Below are 21,316 nucleotides of genomic sequence, written 5' to 3'. Positions count from 1 at the left end.
CAATAGAAAACAAATTCATCATTAAAATGCTTATAAAAGGTTCGACCAACCTCCATTCCTCCATGGCTAAGCCTCCTTTAGCTTGTTTTGGATGATTTTCTTGCTTTAGATCATGTATCAGTTTACTTGTTATTTGAATGATTGTTAGTTAGTTTAGTGGTTTGTGTATAGTGTTTGGTTATTGTTTTTGTTTTTATGGATTCCTCTTTGTTTAGTTTATTACATATTTGATAAAATTCCTCTCATGATGCTAGTATAAATGGTAGCATATTGTGGGAAGCCATGGGAGAATTTGGCCAAGCTTCCTTATGCTTTAGCCGAACTTTCCTTCTTTACTTATGGCCAAATGTTGCTCCTATCTTGTTTGCATGTGTTTTTGGTTTGTTCATCAAATTTTTTATGTGTTTGATCAAATCTTTAATGAATAAAAATGTTGAATTAGTATACTTTTAGTGATTTTTCTTATTGTTTGTCTGAATTTCGAAACAAAAAAAAAAATAGTGGAATATGTTTTTAAATTTTTAAAACCCTTAGTTTTTTATCCATTTTTACTATAATGTTGCATGCATGTTTAGTTTGTAATATATTTTTAAGTATGCTTAAGTTTGTAATAAGGTTATTTTCATACATGATCCATGCTTTAAAGTTTGCAGTTTCATTAATGGTCTTTTGGTAATTTTGACACATTACTCCTATGCATCAAAGTTTGCATTTTTCATTAATGGCATTCTTTTAATTTTTGTCACATACATTTTTCATAAAACCCTAAATCAAACCATAAACCCCAAACTCCTAAATCAAACCCTAAACCAAACCTCAAACCCAAAGCTCAAAGCCCATACCCTAAACCCTAAACCCTAAACCCCAAACCTAAACCTAAAACCCTAACCCTAACCCTATACCCTAAACCAAAACCCTAACATTATCCCTAAAACCATAAACCCTAACCTAGACCCTAAATCAACTCAAGCCCTAAACCAACCCCCAAACTCTAAAACTAACTTGATCCCATTAATGCATTTGCATTTCATTTTATTTTGTTGTCACATGTATTCTTTAATTATCACACATTCATATTTTATCATCTATGTTTAGTCATCATGCATTTGTATTATAATTATGTTCATGCATTTCATGCATATATTTTATAAATAAAGTTTTTCAAAGGAAAGTGTTTTAAAATAAGATAATATCTTAAATAAATATGACCTTTGAGAATCTAACCTAAATATAGGGAAACTTTCAGCGGTTATTATTTATGTAACATATTATCTCATTCTTGTGGGATAATTTGAAAATTCTTAAATTAGATATTTTTTAAGCTTTACCTAAATATAAGAAAGCGAAAAAGGTGTGTTAATACTTAGGACATTTTCATTTTTAGCAAAAATAAATTGTTTTTGCTTTTAAAAAAAAAAGCGCAAAAATTTTGATTTTTGGAATAAACAAATTAATTAATTTTTAAACATTAAAAATATGACCATTTTCACTAAAATCTAAGGATAACATGTAATTAATTGGTACCTTTTTTACGGGTGCTATGGGGGTGCTAATCTTTTCCCATATACAATCGACTCTCAAACTCAACTTTAATTTTGCAGACTACAAAATGCTCTTTTATAAAACTTTAAACCCATTTTAATTGTTTTATTAAAAGGACGAAATTTTGGGTAAGCAATCACACCTTAAAAAAAATTAGTGATGACTTTTTGTTCTAGTTTTTATTGAAAATGCTTTTTAGCATGCATTTTTTTTATTCTCCAAGTTTGATGGTCGAGTTCCCGAGCCTGTATGTCACTACAATCGAGGCAAAGTTTGATTTGATAAGCTCTGAAAATTAAAAACGTCAAATGGCAAGGTTTTTGAGAAAAGAATTTTGGATGAATATTTAAAGTAATGAATGTTCGTTATTTGGATTTAGCAATCCTTACCTCAACATTTACCTTAGTAATTTGCTTTTAACTGTTCATTTGTTTAAACCTTTCATAAAGGTCAACTTGTGTATCATTTAGTAATGAATATCTTTTTCTTCAATTTACCTTACTCTCTATTGTGTTGCATTCCCAAATAAATAAAAGAAACATTGATGCACTGTATTAAAAATTGAAATAGGGAAAGGTTTAGCTTGACAATGCTTACACTACTTTGAAAAGAATTCGAAGGTAACATGAAAGAATGAACAAAATAAGAACAAGGAAAAAGCACAAGGTAGAATCGGTACCTAATGTTCCTAAAAGAATGAAAATTTTGATTTGCAAAAGGGTTGTTCAACCAATAAGATTTAAATGCCAATTCTAAAGTTGAATGTTTGAAATTTGAGAAAAGGAAAGATAAGAAGACAAAAAAAAAATGATCTTGAGAACATTGATACCACAATTGAAAATACATGCTATTGTTTCATTTGAATTTTATTCCTTGTATACACTTACAAATAAGAAATGAAATGGTTGGACTAAATTTTAAAGTTGAAATTGACCAAAAGGTTGATAAGGTCATAAGCCTTCAATTGAATTCTTTTTAAGCCTTTAGTTTAATTCCATTCGGATAAGATTTTTAAAAGTTGAAAACCTCTATTTATGAGAAGCTATTCTTTGAGTGAGATTTTTAAAGTTGTCTAGTCTCTAATGAGTGGAGCCTTATAGATTGATTTTTAAAATAGATGAGCCTCTAATGAAAGAAGTCTTTCAATTTGATTTTTAAAGTTATTGAGCCTTTAATTAGAGGACCCTTTTAGTTTGATTTTTAAAGTTGTTAAGCCTCTAATTAGAGAAGCTTTTCAATTTGATTTTAAAGTTGTCAAGCCTCTAATGAGAGGAACCTTTCAGTTTGATTTTTTAAAGTTATTGAGCTTCTAATGAGAAGAGCCTTTCAATTTAATTTTCTAAGTTGTTAAATCTCTAAGGAGATAAGTACTCAAAAACAAAAAAAATAAAAATAAAAAAGCAAAAAAAAAAAGAGAGGAAATTAAGTTTGAATCGCTAATCTAGACAAAATTGTTTTCTTCATATTTACCTTATCCCTGATTCTTGCAATAAACAACAATGAGTAGTTGTAGATACTTAATTTTGTCCAGATAAATTTTATATGTGATTCTTGGTTTTATCCATAATTTAGGACTCATCCAATTTGGGCTTGTTTTAAAAGTTTAATCGAATCATCTGAAGGCCAATAGCATCAGGCTTTTAGGCTTAGAAAAAGTCCAAATTTAGTTTATTTGGGCTTGAAAGCCCAAAAGCCAAGACTATGGCCTAAAGCCCATTTAAGGGCCTAAGTTTTCTTATTAAGTTTTATTTATATTATTTTATTTTATTAAAAAAAAGAGAAAATAAAATTTTAAAAAAAAGGTCAGTGGACAGTGGGTGCCATGCATGGCACTAGCAACAAACAAGCCAACCCCAACTTCTTACAAATTTCATTTTCTTCAATGAAACTCTCTTCGTGACTCCATCTTTCGGTCATAGCAAACATATCCACCCCTTCAAGGAACTTGGCTTAGCCTAAAATTGAAGAAACAGAAACCTTAAACATGCTATGATCTAGTTCAAACCAATTGACAAAACCAAAATCACAGCCTAAAACTCTATATAGCCACCCTTACAGCAGGAAATCTGGCCATTGATAAGGCTACCAACGACACCTTGGACACCTACAAACCCATTAAACGTGAAATTTGATCTCTTACTTTAGTTCTATAAATTAAGCCTTCGTGACAAAAAAAAATCCAAATACAAAAACAACAAAATAAAAAGCCTCATCCCTTACGATAGAGAACCATAGTGCCAAAAAAATACAAACAAAAAATGCTACTTACATAAAAAAAAAAAAAAGAGATTTTTGGTTTTGGGGTTTAAGGTGGTTTAAGGTGGTTTTAGAGTTTGATCAGCATGGTGGAAATTAGCCTTTTTGTGTGTTTAAACAGAGAGGCTTCTATTCAGATCTAGGATTTTTAGGGTTATTTTAGATAAGAAAAAAAAAAGAGGTTGAAAGCTAGTAGAGAAGGCCGAAAAGATCATATATGGTTTTTTAGGCATTTTACTATAATAAGCCATTTTCTAGTTAGGGCTTGCTAGTAAAAGGAAAATGTTTAAGAGTTTTGAAGTTTTTTTGGGAAAGAAAGAGAAATGAAATGTAAAATAATAATAATAATAATAATAATCTTTTTATAGCATGAAAATAAAAAACCAACAATGCATTTTGTACCTAAAAAACTCAAGCATCGGCCCGTGCACCCAACCGATAACCCACCTCACCCCAAACTTATGATCAATTCGACTAAACTGTTGCTAAATCACATATTGAACCGCTATTAGATCACCCAACCGTTTGATTATTTCTTAACCTGAAACCAATCTGATTGAACTAGACCGAATCATCTCCAAACCTTTAACCAAGCCATGGATCAGCCACTTTTTTTTTAAAACTTTTTTATCTTTATTATTTTAATTATTATTTTAATTTTTGTCAAGATTATTTATTTTCTAATTTATATATGTTTAAAATCCTAGATCCGTAGAATAGATACTTAATATTTTCTGTACTAAAATAGTGTTAATAAAAATAAATTTTAAATTTAAAAAAATAATGAAATTTAAAGCGTCTGTTCTTAGAAAAATGTTACTAAAAAAAAAAAAAATGAAATTTGTATCCGATGATGAGATTCTAAAAAACTCAACATAATAATTCATATGAAATCTCTAAATAAGAAGATTTTTTAAAAATATTACCAATATATTGAAATATTTATAAAAAAAATTCAAAGAAAAAAATCCCTTTTTCTTCTATTAAAAATGTGAAAAATATGAAAAAAAATAAAAAAGAGAAAATTAATAAACAAAATTTTCTCTAAAAAAGGACAAATAATTTATAAAAAAATAAATAAAATGAAATAAAGTAAAATAAAATAAAATAAAAGGTAAGTACACAAATAAAATGTGCATACCTATCCATGAATATTATGTTTCATTATTTGCATTGCATCTATATCACTCAATTATGGATACATGATGCGAACCTCTGAAGATGGGATTCTAAAAAAATATGAATAGTAATTCATAAAAAATCTTTAAGTGAAAATATTTTTTAATGTTACTAACGGACTGAAACATTTTAAGAGTTTTTAAATAATAAGGTTCTAATTTATTTTTTCAAATAAAAATAGAATATTTTTTAAAAAATAATAAAAAGCAAAAAATTTTGAGAAAAAGGTTTAATAAGAAAATAGAAATAAAATAAAAAACCACAAATATTACAAAGAAAAGAGAAATTAAGGAAATTATTTTTTAAATACTAAAATTAAAAACTTTTTTGTCAAAATTAAAAGATAACGCATAATTAATTGATACTATTTTTAAAACAAGCAACGTGGGAGTGTTAATCCTTAGTCATAGATAATCGTATTCCTGAACCCAAACTGTTTTCACATATCTAAAAATTACCTTTTTAATAAAGGTTAATTAATTTTAAGATTTTATTAAAAAGATAAATTTTATTAGGTAACCAATCACACTTAATCAAAAAAAAATTGATGTCAACTTCTTATTTTTTTTTAAATTCGTCTAACGATTTTTAGATACTTTATGACAATAAACTATCATGACCAAATTTTTAAAAATTAAAAATCCTAAAATGTAAATATAAAAGTTGCCTTTAATTTATTTTTAAAGACTTTTCAACTTTCAAGTTTGGTCATTAATAACAAGGTAATTTGTGATTTTGTGATTGTGTATAGAATTTATATAATGTTAATATATCAAATATAAATCCATATTGATATATGACATATCATGTACAAAAGCAATAGATTTTAAATATTATGAGCTGGTGTTGCATCCACCTATCAATAGGACTCTTTATTTGAATGTCCAAATGTAGAAAAGCCAAATCCATTGAGGTAGCATTTGGTATCATTATCAAGATTACCAAATTAATCTAATTACCAAAGCGATAAGATCACCAAGATGATTTGATCACCAACGATTTAAGATTATCATCTTTAGTATAATATTATAAATCATTAATGCTCTTAAATTACTGTGTTTGATATCATATTAAAAATAAATCATATAGTACAAAATATCCAAAATAACCTTACAAAAAAATAAAAATATTTAATACTTACCTAATCAACAATTTATAAAATTATTAAGCTTTATTTTATAGAAAACTAGAAAGTATAAATCAATTTTGATAAAAATAATTTTTAAAAAAATTTATTAAATAAATTCATTATTTTTTCTAATCAATATAAATTTATAATATAAAATCTTTTTAGAATAAGTGATTAAGAAAATCAGTTTTTAAAAATTTTTGGTGACTAGCTTTTTGAGTTAATGTATATTTTTCATGAGGGTAAATTAATTAATAATAATATTGAAAATGACTTTTCTATAGTAATAAAACTTTTCCATCATTTAGATTAAGAATCAGATCACTCTTAAGATAGTAATCTTATCATTTTAGTGATTTAAGATCATTATCATATAAGATTTCTAAATTGTTATCAAATAAAGTGATGTAATTACTAAATGCAGTCACCATAATTTTTAAACGGATCACTGCATACCAAATACTCTCTAAATCTAATCAACTATATTTTCACAAAAATTAAAGATTTTTTATTTGTTACCAAATATAGATGTTTAAGGCTGTTTTGTCTTACAAATTATAATATTCTCTTTGAATGGTAATTTGAAAAGAAAAGCAAAGTTGTTAATAAGGAATTTCTCTTTCCCACTTTTTTTTCATTTTATTTATTCCCCTTGTTCTTATGCTCCTTTTATATGCGCATATATTACATATATCGTTACAGGAAAAAGAGGCTTTGGTGGTACCTTTTTTTTTTGGCGTTTTACTAAAAAACATTGGGAGATTCCGTGAAATGTAAGCCTGTCTAATTCAAATGCCGTTAAAATCTCATATAGCATTTCTAATTTATATTTACTTACATGAAGATTATTTTTATATTATCAATGGAGTTTTCAATAAACAAATATCTATATAATAAATTAGCACCAAACTTTGTATACATGTGTATGTATTCCTTTGCTTTAGTTTAAAATCAATATTTCAAACTTTATTTTACAAAAAAAAAAAAAAATTAAAACTTTTGCATTTTTAGCAATATATTTAATTATTATCTATGTATATTTTTTGGTCAAATTGTACTGCCTATCTTTTTACTTTGGTCAATGGTGAAATTAGGCCTTCTACCTTAATATACTTAAATTGGATCTTTATACATCAATTAATTATCAAATTTAGTCAAATTGATGATGTTAATAATCTAATTAAATTTGATAATTAATTAATATATAGGGATCCAGTTTAAACATATTAAGGTAAAGGGTTAATTTTACCATTTAACCAAAATAGAGGGATAATTTTACCATTTAACCAAAGTAGAAGGATGGGAACACAATATAACCAACACTTCCTAATGTAGATACCTAATTTTGTTTAGGTATATCCCAATCAGTTTGATGTTTTAAAAATTGAGACCCAGTTTAGATCCAAATTTTTTTTGAGATTTACGAATTTTTAAAATTAAATTTTAGATTAAAATTATCAAAATACCCTTTCATAATTAAACACGATCAAATTTGAATAAACTCATATCAACTCATTGAATTCATGATTGAATAGGATTGTTAAGATTATGACTTGGACGCTTGGAAATTTTGTTGGATCTCAAGAGGAATAAAATTATAAAAATTCCCTTTAAAGGCATTTTGTCGTTTGATCTTTTCGAAATCAATTTTTTATGAAAATCTTTTAATTATGTTTATAAATTATTCCATAAACTTTGTTGCATTGAAAATTTTGATTACACTAATAAAATTACTAAAATATCTTTTAATGGTATTTTCTTAATTTAGCCTTTTCAAGATTAGTTTTTGACGAAAAACTCTAGATCATAATTAAAAATTACTTTATGATCTTAGATATTTTAAAATTAGGGAAATAAATATTAGATCATAGGATTTTGAAAAAAATAATGGAAAAGGCTTAAAAACACTAATAAGAGCAAAATAATCTTTTCTAATTAGAAAAGCTGCACTAAAAGCCTATAAACACCTCATTTAATCTAGAGTTCAAGTCTGATTGGGCTTGGTCTAATTTTTTAGGCCCAAATGTCCAGCATTTATATTTTATTTCACTTTTTGTTTCTACATTTACCATTATTATTATTTTATATTTTATTTTATCATTATTTTTATTTTTATATTTATTTCATTTTATTTATTTTATCTTTATATTTTTTATCTTTATCTATTCTTTATTTTCATTTAATTATCTTTATTAATTTATTTTTTCTTATCTAGAATATTTTGCTATTCATTTTTATTTTTTAAAAAAAAAAAAAGAAAAAAAGAATGAGGTGAAACCCAAAATAAAAAAATAAAGCATCGGTATGGCTTTACAGTGGTTTAGATTAGACTGGATTCTTAAAGGATTAATTCAAGGTTGTGGATAATAAAAATTTGAATTCTTGTTCTTTATCGAATTGGGATTAAAACTCCTAAAAGTATCTAGTTGTTTCACAGCAAAAAGAGGCAACAACCAGTAGCAACGATTGGCAACCAAACTTTCCTACCAATATCCGAGCCATTGAAACTGCCCAATCCTACCACTACTCAAAACCCCTTGATTCCCACCATCACTCGCAGCCACCTCCACAATTATCCAGCCTCAAGCATTAATAGTCTCAGCAGTTAAAAAAAATGTACCACCTTTATTGCACCATTTCCATTGCCACAATTTCAACTGGTACATGACAACAATCACCATCAGAAATCACACCTACGAACCTACCATCCTAGAACTGAAACAGTACGCAATAAACATATAGAGTCAAAACCCAAAGGCCAAGAGGCCTGACATTCAATTACACAGCAATATCAAATAGAGAAGTCTCGATTCAATCCAATAATCTCTTAGTCAATAATGTTAGTAACATAGGGCCAGTGGCAACAATCAGAAGCATAGTAGTAGAAAATCAAGTTTCATTCATCACAAGACAACCATCTTTGCACTACTACAACCCATCACTATCGAAACTCTCCAGGTCATGCATTGAAATCATTTGATCCTTACGAAATAGCCATTCGTAAGCCATACCAACACAAATCCCAGAAAGGAAAATGAAGTCACAAACAAAGAAACCTAAAATAAATAAATAAATAAGAAAGACAAGCCCTCTTCTAAGGGATTTCAGTTCTCCAAACCTGGAGAGGAAAGAGTTAAGAACAAGGACAAGAATATAACTCAAAGCAACGGCCATCGGAGTAGCGGAGATGAGGGAGAAAATCGTAACTTTGATTTCAAATCTACTCAATTCTCGTGAGTTTTTGAAAAAACCAACTAGAACATGTGAGAGAGGAGACTGAAATGAGTCTTGGAACAAAATCTGGGCTTGAACGGTCTCCAGCCGATGGCAAAGCTAGGTGGTCGGTGTGGAGGGGAATCATCGATTTCTACATTTGGCTTGAAGTTTGGCTAGCCCATTTGTAGAGAGAGAAGTTAGAGATTTGGTATTTTAGAGAGAGAAAAATGAAGGAAAGGAAAAGAATTGGGAGTTTTACACAAGACCTGAGAACAAAGTTAGTTCGGTCATTGGACCCATTTTGAAATCCACTACACGACCCAGCTACTAGTTCTACCCGGTTCACAAGCCCACTCCATATTTTGGTGGCCCATCCTTTCCTTTGTGGGTTGAAATTCAAGCTCCAAGGTACATTTTGTATTATATCTTCATCCTATTACATGTATGTTTGTATTTATTTAAATTAGCTATGTGTTTAATTATTTTTAATTACTGTTAATATTGTGAAACAAGTCAATTAAGTTAAAATGTAAATTTCATTCTTTTTGTATAATTACATATTTTTGTATTACTAAAAAAAATTCGAAAGTGTAGCAAGTAAATGGATGAAAGTCTAAAAATTAAGAATAGTTGATTTTTTTAGAAAATTTTAAGTAAAAAGTTATCTTTTAAATATTTCTAGAATGATGAAGATTAATTTAGATGAAAATTCAATAATAATAATTGTCATTTGTTTTTTTATTAATAATAGTGAATAACCTTAGAACTTTTTAAAATAAATGAAAATTATCCAAATGATGAAATTCTAAAAATAAAAAATGGTTAAATTTCTAAATTTTTTAAATGAAAAGTTTCTTAAGAATGGTAGAGAATTTAGATAAAATTTTCAATACAATAGAAATTAGAAATAAAACTTACCAAAATAAAGAATAAATTCTAAGAATAAAATTCTTAGGAATCACAAATGGATAATTATTTAAAAATTTTCTAGATGAGAAAATATTTTTAAAATTGACCTAAATTAAGGAAAATTTAGATATGTTTTCAATAAAGCAAGATTTAATAAAAAAAATGATTGAACATTTTTCTGACAACAAACCATTTTCAAGAAAACAAATGGGATTCTTAAATACTTTTGAAGTAAGAAAATAATTTTAAGAATTTTGCTAGATTGATGGAGAAATCTTAGAAGTTACTTCTAATATTTAAATGTTAAAATTTAATAAAAGACAAATAGAACCAAGATCGTTGGGATAATTTGAAGTTTAGTGGTATCGTCTTTTAAACAGGCATTTGGGAGTGCTATAACATTCATCACGCATAACATACTTTTAGTCCTAGTTTTGATTTTGTAAACTAGAATTTACCTTTTAAAGATTGTTGAGTCAAGCTTAAGACATCTCTTTGAAATGGGATAAATTCAGTTAGATAGTTTATCGCACATAAACAATAAAGATTTGTGGTTACTCCTAAAGTCATATCTAATGATAGATCCACGAATCTATATGTTATAACAGTTTAACGACTCCACTAGGGATATAGAGAGTCAGGCCATTAATTAATTTTGAATTATCCTAACCTTTGGTTTGATTGGTCTTAAATTATTGATTTTTTTTGTTTGCATTTACTAACTTTATTATTTTTTTTATTTTTTCCTTAGGAAAATTATGAATAAAGATGTATGTTCTTTTACACATAGTATCACATGTATTTGCATCACATGAGCTCTATACTCGAGCTTCATCTTTCTTAAAAGAAGCAAAGTACTTACTCGAGCTTCATCCTTCTTAAAAGAAGCAAGGTACTTACACTCTCGTGAGATGATAATCTCTACAATAACTAGTGAAATACTTTTACTTAAATTAAATCCTTTTCGTTGGCATCTTGTGATGGGTGAGGATTAGAGTACTTTACTAGTTTTTCATGGACGATGATGTGAAGAACAATTTATGAACCTTTTAGATTTTGAAACATCCTAACCAAGCACATAGTGAACTTAAAGAATTCAGTTTTAATGCAAAGCTATATCAATGCCTCGTATAGGACATGTCTTTATATTGATCTTGTATGTATGGTGTTTCTGTCTTTGTTGAGATATGTTTTTTAATTTTGTAAAAAATAGTTTTTCTTTCAAGAAAATAAGTCTTTTACTTCAAAAAAAAATGTAAGACTTTGAGTTGGATTTTTTCTTTCATCACATGATATTGTTTCATTACATACATGCATACGTCATCCATGTACAACTATTATTTCACTTATCCATAAATATACAAAATATGTGAATGTATAATCATAAATTAGGGTAACTCTTTTTTTTTAGTTTGAATTTAATTGAAAATGAATCTTGTTTTTCATTATATACATTATTTCCTTTGTTCTATTTGATTTTGTATATAATTTTGAATATTAATTTTTTATTTTCATTATGACATGGATACATATATTTGTATATATTTTTTCCATGAAAGTATCTTTGTATGTACATTATTTCATTTGTTTTGGGCAATATTTGCTCTCTTTACTTTTATACATAATTGAAAATGAATTGTTTGGCATACATGTAATTGTACATACATCTTTTCATCCATGTAAAATTTATGTTTGTACATCATTTCATTTGATTGGGGTAGTTTTTGCTTTGTTTAGGATTGAACATAGTCTAATTGGAAATGAATTCCTGTTTTTTGTATTGCACACTTGTAATTGTACATGACTTTTTTCATCTCAGTAAACATTTTTATATGCATATTGGTTCATTTATTAAGGACAATCTTCATTGTTTTTAGCCTTGTACATAATAAACTCTTGTTTTATTTGTTTAAAAAAGATTTTTGAGCATTGCAACATTTTGCCTCAAATTGAAAGAAATTTGTAAATACTGAAAGTTGTTTTCCTTTATCTTTTGAGTTTAAGCATGTTTGACAAGGGAAATCCACATGATTTTTTTCATTGATTAAAGAAAATGATTTTTTTTAAATACAAAAATCCTTACGATAACAATCTTGAAAGAATTGTTGGTTAGTGTCAAGAGTAAGCATACCTATTCGTTTCACTAATCTCATGTTGAAAACCACACTACTTGTAAAGGTTGAATTCCTAATTTTCATTTGACCAATGTAGACACCTAATGTGGTCCAGGCCCGGATCAATTGGACATGGTCCAAATGGGGCAAGATGGCATATTTTATTTTTATTTTTATTTTTTTATATATTTTTTTATCTAATAATATATATTTTTATTAGTTATCCATTAATATTATTTTTTATTATTTATCTATTAATGTATATTTTTTATATTTATCTATTATTATTTATTTATTTTTATTTATCTGTTCTGAATTTTGTTTTAATTATAATCTTATATATATAATTTTCAGTTCTAGAATGAGGTTCTACCATGAATCAGGGGGTTGAAAGAATTTGGATTGGATTCAAAAAATGAATCCTAGTCCTAGAAGGAATTGGGATTGATTAAAAACTCTTCTGATCAATCTCTATAAATAGGTGTTGAAACAGAACCCAAGCACACACAGACGGCAAAAAACACAAAGAGGTAAAATCAGAGGCAAAAGTAGTGTTGAGGCAGTTTAGAACTTTTAGGAAATTTTTTGAATTTTTTTTTTGGAAAATTTTTGAAAATTTTCCAAAATCCGACGAAATTTTTCGATGAAATTCAAGTTTTTCGATGAGTATTTCGACCAAAAACTTAGTTTTCGATGGAAAAACCCAGTTTTCGTTGAGAATTCTACCAGTGTTCTTTGCGGGTAGAGAGAAGGAGGAGAAGACTGAGGGGAAGAGAGACAAGGAAGGGAGGTAGTTGAAAGTATCAATTTTTCTGAAAAATAAAAATTCAAAAAAATATTTTTTGGAAAAAAGTTGAAAATATCAAATTTTCTTAAAAATAAAATTTTCAAAGAAAAATATTTTAAGGAAAGATTGAAAGTATCAATTTTTCTTAAAATAAAAACTTCCATTTTTTTTTTAAAACGGATTTATATCGAAAGTTGAATCACCATTCCTTTTTCTTTTTTTTTTTTCTTTTCTTGAATTTTTTTATGTTAAATAATCCGACAATGGAGCCTCTGCAAGTGAAACAATAGTCTCCTTACATACTTTTAAGGTGAGGGAATGTTCTCAATTTTCTGCTAAAAGTATTAGAGTCAATTGAGAATAATTTCCAATAATTAATTACTTGGTAAAATTTTTAAGGCTTATTGGATAACACAAAATTAAGATGGTACCATCTTTCGATGGACGTTGTGAAGGTGCTATAACTTTCCTCGCACGTAATCGTACTCTCGAACCTTGTTCTAGTTAACAGACCTGAACCTATTTTTTTAGGGACCCTTAAGTTTAGGTGTTCCTTGAAAGGATATATTCTTTAGGTGGCCAATCGCATCCAAACAAAAAAGATTAGTGATGACTCCTTAAGTCAATGTCTAGCGATAGATCTCCAGATCTAGATGTTATGATAGTTTGGCGACTCCACCAGGGACAACCGAGAATTAGGCTAACAAATAAATTTGTGTTGTCCAAAAGCCTAATAAAATTAAACTTTTTGTTTAGATTTTTTTATTCATTTACATTTATTTACTTTGTTAATTCTCTCATTCATATGCATGTGTATAACATGAGCTCTATACCTGAGCTCTGTCCCTCTAGGAGGAAGTAAAGTACTTATTGCTTTCGTGAGGTTTAATGCCTCCGTAGTGGCTAGCAAAATACTCTCACTCAAATTGAACCTTTTTCGTTTCTAGCCTGTAATGGGTGAAGATTGAGGTGCCTTGCTAGTATGTAATGGACAATGATGTAAGGAGCAATTTGAGAACCTTTAGACTTTAACCTTAAACCACATATAGTGAAACTTATAAATGCCTAACCTATAGATAGAGCCATTTTCTTCCCTTTAGAATTGTCCAAAAGCATAGGATTCATTTTTCTTATTGGGTGTGATGTTCTAATTTCTTTAGTTATTTATTTGCCTATTTCTCTTTATGTGATATACTAATCTCTTCTCTTATTCATGTTTGTATGATTCATACTCATATCATAAAATTGCATAAAGAACATTTGCCTGAAAGATGATCTTCAACAAAATTTTTCATGGATTCCACAGAACGACTAGTTTGTTTTTCATCTATATTAGCTCCTTGTGAGTCACCTAACAAAGTAAGGGTCCAGTCAGAAAAGATTCAACTGAAGATAAGGGATTGTTTACCAATCAAATATGATTCTCCTTGTCTCAAGAAACATCTATTCTCCTCAAATAAAATAATCTAGAAGATTTGGTTGATATATGGAAGAAGATGAGTCCGTCAAGATAAGAGTAGTTTTGCTAGAGACATGGGCATATAGCACACCTTATTATAGTAAGTGTCGACAATCAACTAGTTAGAGCTATATACATACAAGTGTTTCATCTTCAATGAAGTGGATATGACACCAACCATCAAAGAATATTCGACCTTGTTAGGCCTGCAACTCAAGGCTCCTGACAAGATATATGTTAGAAAACACAAGTTAAGATTTCGTAAGGATTTGACCCATCTCATGGGGATAGACAAGGAGATTGAAGATTCTCACATAAAAAAGAAATAAGAATAGGTTTGCCTACCTTAGAAATTCTTTCATGATTTCTTAGTGCAACATATCGACGAGGAACGAAGATTAGATGTATTTACCTTGGCCATATAGGGAATGCTGATATTTCCAAAGGTTTTAGGTTATATTGAAATAGCAATGGTTGACTTCTTCGAGAGTGCGATCAATGGTTATAACCTTGCAATGGTAATATTAGCAGAGACTATCAGATCTTTAAGTTATTGTCATCGAAATGGAGGGCGTTTTATAGGCTACATACAGTTATTGTACCTATAGATGAAAAGCCACTTCGAATGGAGAAAAGGTGCTTTCTCAAAACTTTATGTCCATAATCGAGCTCCAATCAAGGAATTTTATGAAAATAGGTGGTCAGAAGAAAAGTCTAAGGAAGAGTGCATAACTTTCTTACAAAAACTAACAAGCATTGAAGTAAGATGGTTTATCCCATGGATGAATCATGAACTTATGCTATATCAGTGTGGAGATAACAATATGGTCCCACTACTAGGTTTATGGAAAGTAACAAGTTATGCACCACTTCTAGTGAGAAGGTAATTTGGGGTAGAATAGTTCATTCCTATGACGCATGGGCTTCATCAATTAAATTTTTCTTACAGTGAGCCAAAAGCATTTCAGAGGATGAATGAGGTAATTAAAGCATAGAAAAACCCTCGAAGGGTGAGTCATGGACCATTCACTGATAAGGTCACTCAAGGCTACTTGGTTTGAAGAGCAATATGAAGATAAAAAATGGTATTCACTCATGAAAGCTTTCAACTGCCAACAAGAGAAAAGCTTGAAGAGACACCATCAGAATTAGAGCTTGCGACAAAAAAATTTGAGTCTGAAAAGGATAAATTAATGTAAAAAATCTAAAAGCTTCGAGAAAAAAAATATCAATGGAAGGATAGAGCTAAAAGACATGAAGCTAGAGTTTACAAGATTACTAAAGAATATGATACAGCTGTTGAAGACCTAGCAGAGCTACACCAAAAACATAAGAGGTTATGTGTGAGAGAAAGGGCCAAGGAGATAACAATTATTGAGCTCACTGAAGAGAATAAACGATTGAAGCAAGAATATACTGAATTAGAGAAAGAAAGTACCAAGTACAAATAAAAAATAACATGTTGAACAGCTACTTAAACAGGTTGAGACAGAGGTTGAATGAACAAGAAGACTACATTATTGCATTAGTTAGAGAGCATAGAGAGTTATCATACCAAGTCTAGTGTGGTAAAGGAAAGAACCTAGGAAGACAGAAGTACATTGAGCACCTAATGACCCAAATTTGTAAAAGGGTATGCAAGGCAAGAGAGATGGTAGAAGAGGTAAAGGCATTGAAAAAAGTGGTAGTCCCAGCAGAAGAACATGGGTAGCATCTCCTGAACTTCATCGAGGAAGCTAGAACCTAATATGAACAGATCAAATGATTTTATGGTTATAACTCTAGGATGGTAGATTCTATGTAAATGAAAGTTTTTAGAATAAATGAAATTTTTTGGTTGAACACTATCTTAAGGCAAATGTTATTTTCATACATGCATTTTCATTTATTACATTCTCATTCAATACAAAGTAACCATGAGTTAGTCATATAAACTTGCTAATTCTAAGATATAGTATTCAAGGTTCAAGGATAGCTCTATCTAGCAAGAACCCTGTCCATTGATATAACACAGAGCCAGACAAATGGAGCAAAAAAACTCTCATCGATTCGAAAAACTGAAAAAAGCATAGAAAAAAATTAAGAATGAGTTAAGCAAGATTCTGGATGCTCTCAACAAGCTAAACAAAGGAAAAGGAATAGAAAAAAATACAAGCCAACGAGACCTCCCATCACAAGAAGTGGCTGATCCTCTATATCTTTTAGGTTTTGCTCCACAACAAGCCCATCCACATAGGATATACCACCACAGTAATTCACATATCCTATATACCCTAGAATGCCATCAATTTCAAACACAGGGCATTTTCATAGCTATATAAATCCTGTCTTTACTAAAAAAGTAGTAGAACCAATCCAAGTTCCTGATCTTGATGATTTGAAAGAGAAGGACAAAGAAAAGGCAAAAGTGGTGGAATCTCAAGAAGATTCGAATATTAGTATGCTTGAACAAAGGTTATGGGCTGTAGAAAGAATTGGATTTTATGGTTTCATCGATGTTATTGGGCTTTGCTTAGTCCTAGATATAGTCATTCCACCAAAATTTAAAGTACTAGAATTTGAGAAAGATGATGGTACGAAGTGCCCAAAAACTCATATCACCATGCACTATCAAAAAATGGCAGCCCATGCTCACAATGAAAAACTATTAATGCATGTTTTTCAAGATAGCCTTATAGGCTCCGTTGCTAGGTGGTATGTCCAATTAGACAAAACCTACATCTGTTCTTAAAGCGATTTCATGAGTCAATATCGGCATATCATGGACTTAGCTCTTGATCGTTTGTCTTTACAGAATATAGAAAAAAAAAGTAAATGAGTCTTTTAAGAAATATGCCCAAAGATGAAGAGATGTAGCTTCTCAAGTGCAACCTCTTTTAACTAAGAAAGAGACTACAATATTGTTTGTCAATACTTTAAACTGTCTCTATTATGAAAAAATGATAGGGAATGCAATAAAAAATTTTACTGATATGATGATCTTAAGAGAAATTATTGAGAGTGCCATCAGGAATGGCAAATTAGAAGGAGGGGAGGCATCAAGTAAAAGAGCCCCAAAGAAAAAAAAGACTGAAGCTCAGGCTGTGAACTTTGATAGGTAGTAATTCAAAGGTTATCAACCCTACCCATCACAAGGATATTTTTTATATTATCCTTTTGTGAATAACACTTCTCTTTACCCATTCTAATCATTCCCACAGTCATCTTATCCCCAAACATATCAACTTTCTTTTAGGCCTCAAAACACCACATACAGTTTTAACACTCAACATACCCCAAGACCTCAGACCCATCAGCCAGCCTAATAAAAAGTTCTCAGAAGCAATGAACTACTCATGAAAAGCCTATATTCGACCTAATTTCCATGACTTATACAGAGTTATATCATGAGCTTTACAACAGTCATCTGATTACTTTTAGCAAATTAGAGCCACTCAAGCCATCTTACCCTAAGTGGTATGATCCCATAGCCCATTGTGACTATCACTATAGGATTGCTGGTCACTCTACTGAAAATTATACTACCTTAAAACATAAAGTACAATGGCTAATCAATGATGGAATGATTAGCTTTGATACAGGAGGGGTAACTACACCAAATGTTAGTGGCAATCCTTTGCCTAATCATAATGTGAATGCTTTGAGTGAAGAACATGAGTGCCATTCGAAGAGGAAAATGGCAAATATTAAAACACCTCTCAGTCAGTTGTTTGATATTTTATGAAAAGTTGACATGATATAACCAGTGAGTTCGCACAGTTATCATAAAGCATATATAGCAGGCACTAGTTGTAAATATCATAGTAGGGCAATAGGTTAATTTATCAAAACTTGTGAGCAATTTTATCAAAAGATACTAAAACTCTTGGATTCAGACCAGATGAAGGTCTACGAAAAGGGAAAAAACTTAAAGAGTGTTGAAGTATCCATGACTGAAAATCTGTAAAATTATTTCCAAAATCGATAACGATTCATTATGAGAACAAGCCAAAGTCAGTCCTAGACAAACTCATTCTCAGGCGGTAACTTTTAAAGTTTCGACTCCATTCTCATATAAGGATGATAAGGCTATACCTTAGAGATATGGTTGTGATACAGTAGTTCAGGGGCAAAAAGAGAATGTCTCTAAAATTAATGCCTTTAATATAATTGGTATAGAGGTATTACCCGAAATGAAAGATGCTACATTCCAAAAATATTGAAAAAGGTTAGAAAGAAGAAAGCCAAAGTGGGTGAAGAGCAGAATAACCCCGAAGTAGAACCTAAAGAGGATTGTCTGAAGTCGGTGTCAGAAAAAGAGGCACATGAATTTTTAAAACTGATAAAACATAGTGAATATTTAGTTATTGAATAGTTGAACAAAATCCTGCAAGAATTTCATTATTATCATTGTTGTTATACTCAAAACCACGTCGAAATACTTTGCTAAAAATATTGAACCAGGCATATATGGCACATAATGTATCTGTTGAATATGTGAACAACTTGGCTAGAAATTTAGTCATGCCAAATTTATTTCATTCAGTGATGATGAGATTCCCCCAGATGTAAGGAGAGGTGCTAAGGTTTTGCATATCATAGTCAAATGTAAGAGCCATATCATAGCTAAGGTCTTTATTGATAATGGCTCTGCTATCAATGTCATGCCTATGTCAACTTTGGCAAGACTACCTATCGATTGCTCTCATATGAAAGATAGTTAAATGATCGTGTGAGCTTTTGACAGGACTAGAAGAAAAGTCCTAAGAGATATTGAAATGCTTTTGTAAATTGGGCCATACACTTTTAATATGAAATTTCAAGTGATGAATATCTCTCTATCTTACAGCTATCTACTAAAAAAGCCTTGGATTCACATAACAGGTACTGTGCCCTCTACCCTACACCAAAAGATCAAGTTTAATGTAAAAGGTTAATTAGTAGTGGTTTTTAGGGAAGAAGATATGCTAGTGACTTAGTCATTGAATGCCCCATATGTGGAAGCTACTGAAGAAGCAATTGAATGCTCTTATCGATCTTTCAAGTTAGTCAATTCTGTGGGTGAAAGATTTAAAAATCAATTATTTTCAAAGATAATGATGAGTTAAGTCATTAATAAAGGTTGGTATCCAGGAGTAGGGCTGGGCAAGAACTTATAGAGAATAAGGGAGCCCCCAACAGTGGTGGATAATAGTAAAAGGCTAGGTCTAGGCTATGAAATAGTAGAATGGAATATCAAGAGAAAGCTAGTAGGTAAAACAGTAAGATTAATGATTATCCTACACCTATATGAGACTTTCAGGCCTGGAGGATTCATGTACCCATATGCAAAAAAAAGTATAAAAAAAATATTCACCCAATTGACCATCTATGCCATTGAAGACGAAACAGGGCTTGAACAAGAAAGATGGGTGGTTCGTCTTTGTTAGCCAGATTATGAGCTAAACAATTGGAGTACCATTGAAATGCCTTTTACCCTTGAGACTAATCCAATGTAATTGTACATCCCAATAGTTATTATGCAAGACATTGAGGTGATCTTTCTTGTTTGGGTCATTTATCTTTTATTATTTTAATAAAGATTAAGAAAGATGCGTTTTCATTCATTCTTCTTGCGTCTTCATTATTGCCATTTTGCCATTTTTTCCAAACACATCTTGCCAACATATCCCATTTCATTTAATTTCAGGTCTATAAATGAACAAGAAGATAATTATGATAACGATCAAGAGGTCAATTTTGAGAATTCAATTAACACTGATGAACTTGACAATAAAGAGAATTTTGAGGAATATGTTATACCTCTAAACCTAATGAGATTGGTTGAACAAGAAAATAAGCCAATTGAGCCTAATCAAGAGATAATTGACTTGCTAAATCTGAGAGATAAAGAGAATAAGAAAGAGATCAAAATTGGTACTTCACTTTCATCAAGAGATAGGCAACGTTTGAAAGATCTACTTCAAGATATGCTGGGCTGAGTACAGAGATAGTAGAGCATAAACTACCTCTAAAGCCAGAATGTAAGCTAGTCTAGCAAAAATTAAGGCGAATAAAGCCTGAAATGCTATTAAAGATAAAAAAAAGTGAAGAAGCAATTTGATGCAGGTTTCTTACAAGTGGTTAAGTATCCAGAATCGGTAACCAATATAGTACTAGTTCTTAAGAAAGATGGGAAGGTATAAATGTGTGTAGACTATCGTGATTTGAATAGGACTAGCCCAAAAGATAACTTTCCTTTATCTCACATTTACACACTGGTAGATAACACGGCTAGGCATTCAATTTTCTCTTTTATGGATGGGTTTTCAGGGTATAATCAAATAAAAATGGCTGTAGATGATATGGAAAAGACTATTTTCGTGACTATGTGAGGAACTTTTTATTATAAAATCATACATTTTGGGTTAAAGAATGTTGGGATAACATATCAAAGGGCCATGTTGATACTCTTTTATGACATGATGCACAAAGAGACTGAGATATACGTAGATGATATGATTGTAAAATCGTGAAAATAATAATCATATCACTAACCTCAAAAAGTTATTTGAGAGATTGAAAAGATTTCAGCTCAAGTTAAACCCAGCCAAGTGCACATTTGGGGTAAAGTCAAGGAAGTTACTAGGCTTTATGGTCAGTGAAAGAGGAATTAAAGTTGATCCAGACAAAATATGGGCCATTCAAAGTTTGTCACCTCTGAGTACACTAAAGAAAGTTTGAGGTTTTCTGGGAAGGTTAAACTA

Source organism: Durio zibethinus, chromosome 5, assembly GCF_047325235.1.
Source record: "Durio zibethinus cultivar Kanyao isolate XHJ-2024 chromosome 5, ASM4732523v1, whole genome shotgun sequence".
In the NCBI taxonomy this organism is placed as follows: domain Eukaryota; kingdom Viridiplantae; phylum Streptophyta; class Magnoliopsida; order Malvales; family Malvaceae; genus Durio; species Durio zibethinus.
The sequence above is the reverse complement of the archived record's forward strand: the minus strand, read 5'-3'. Positions refer to the sequence as shown.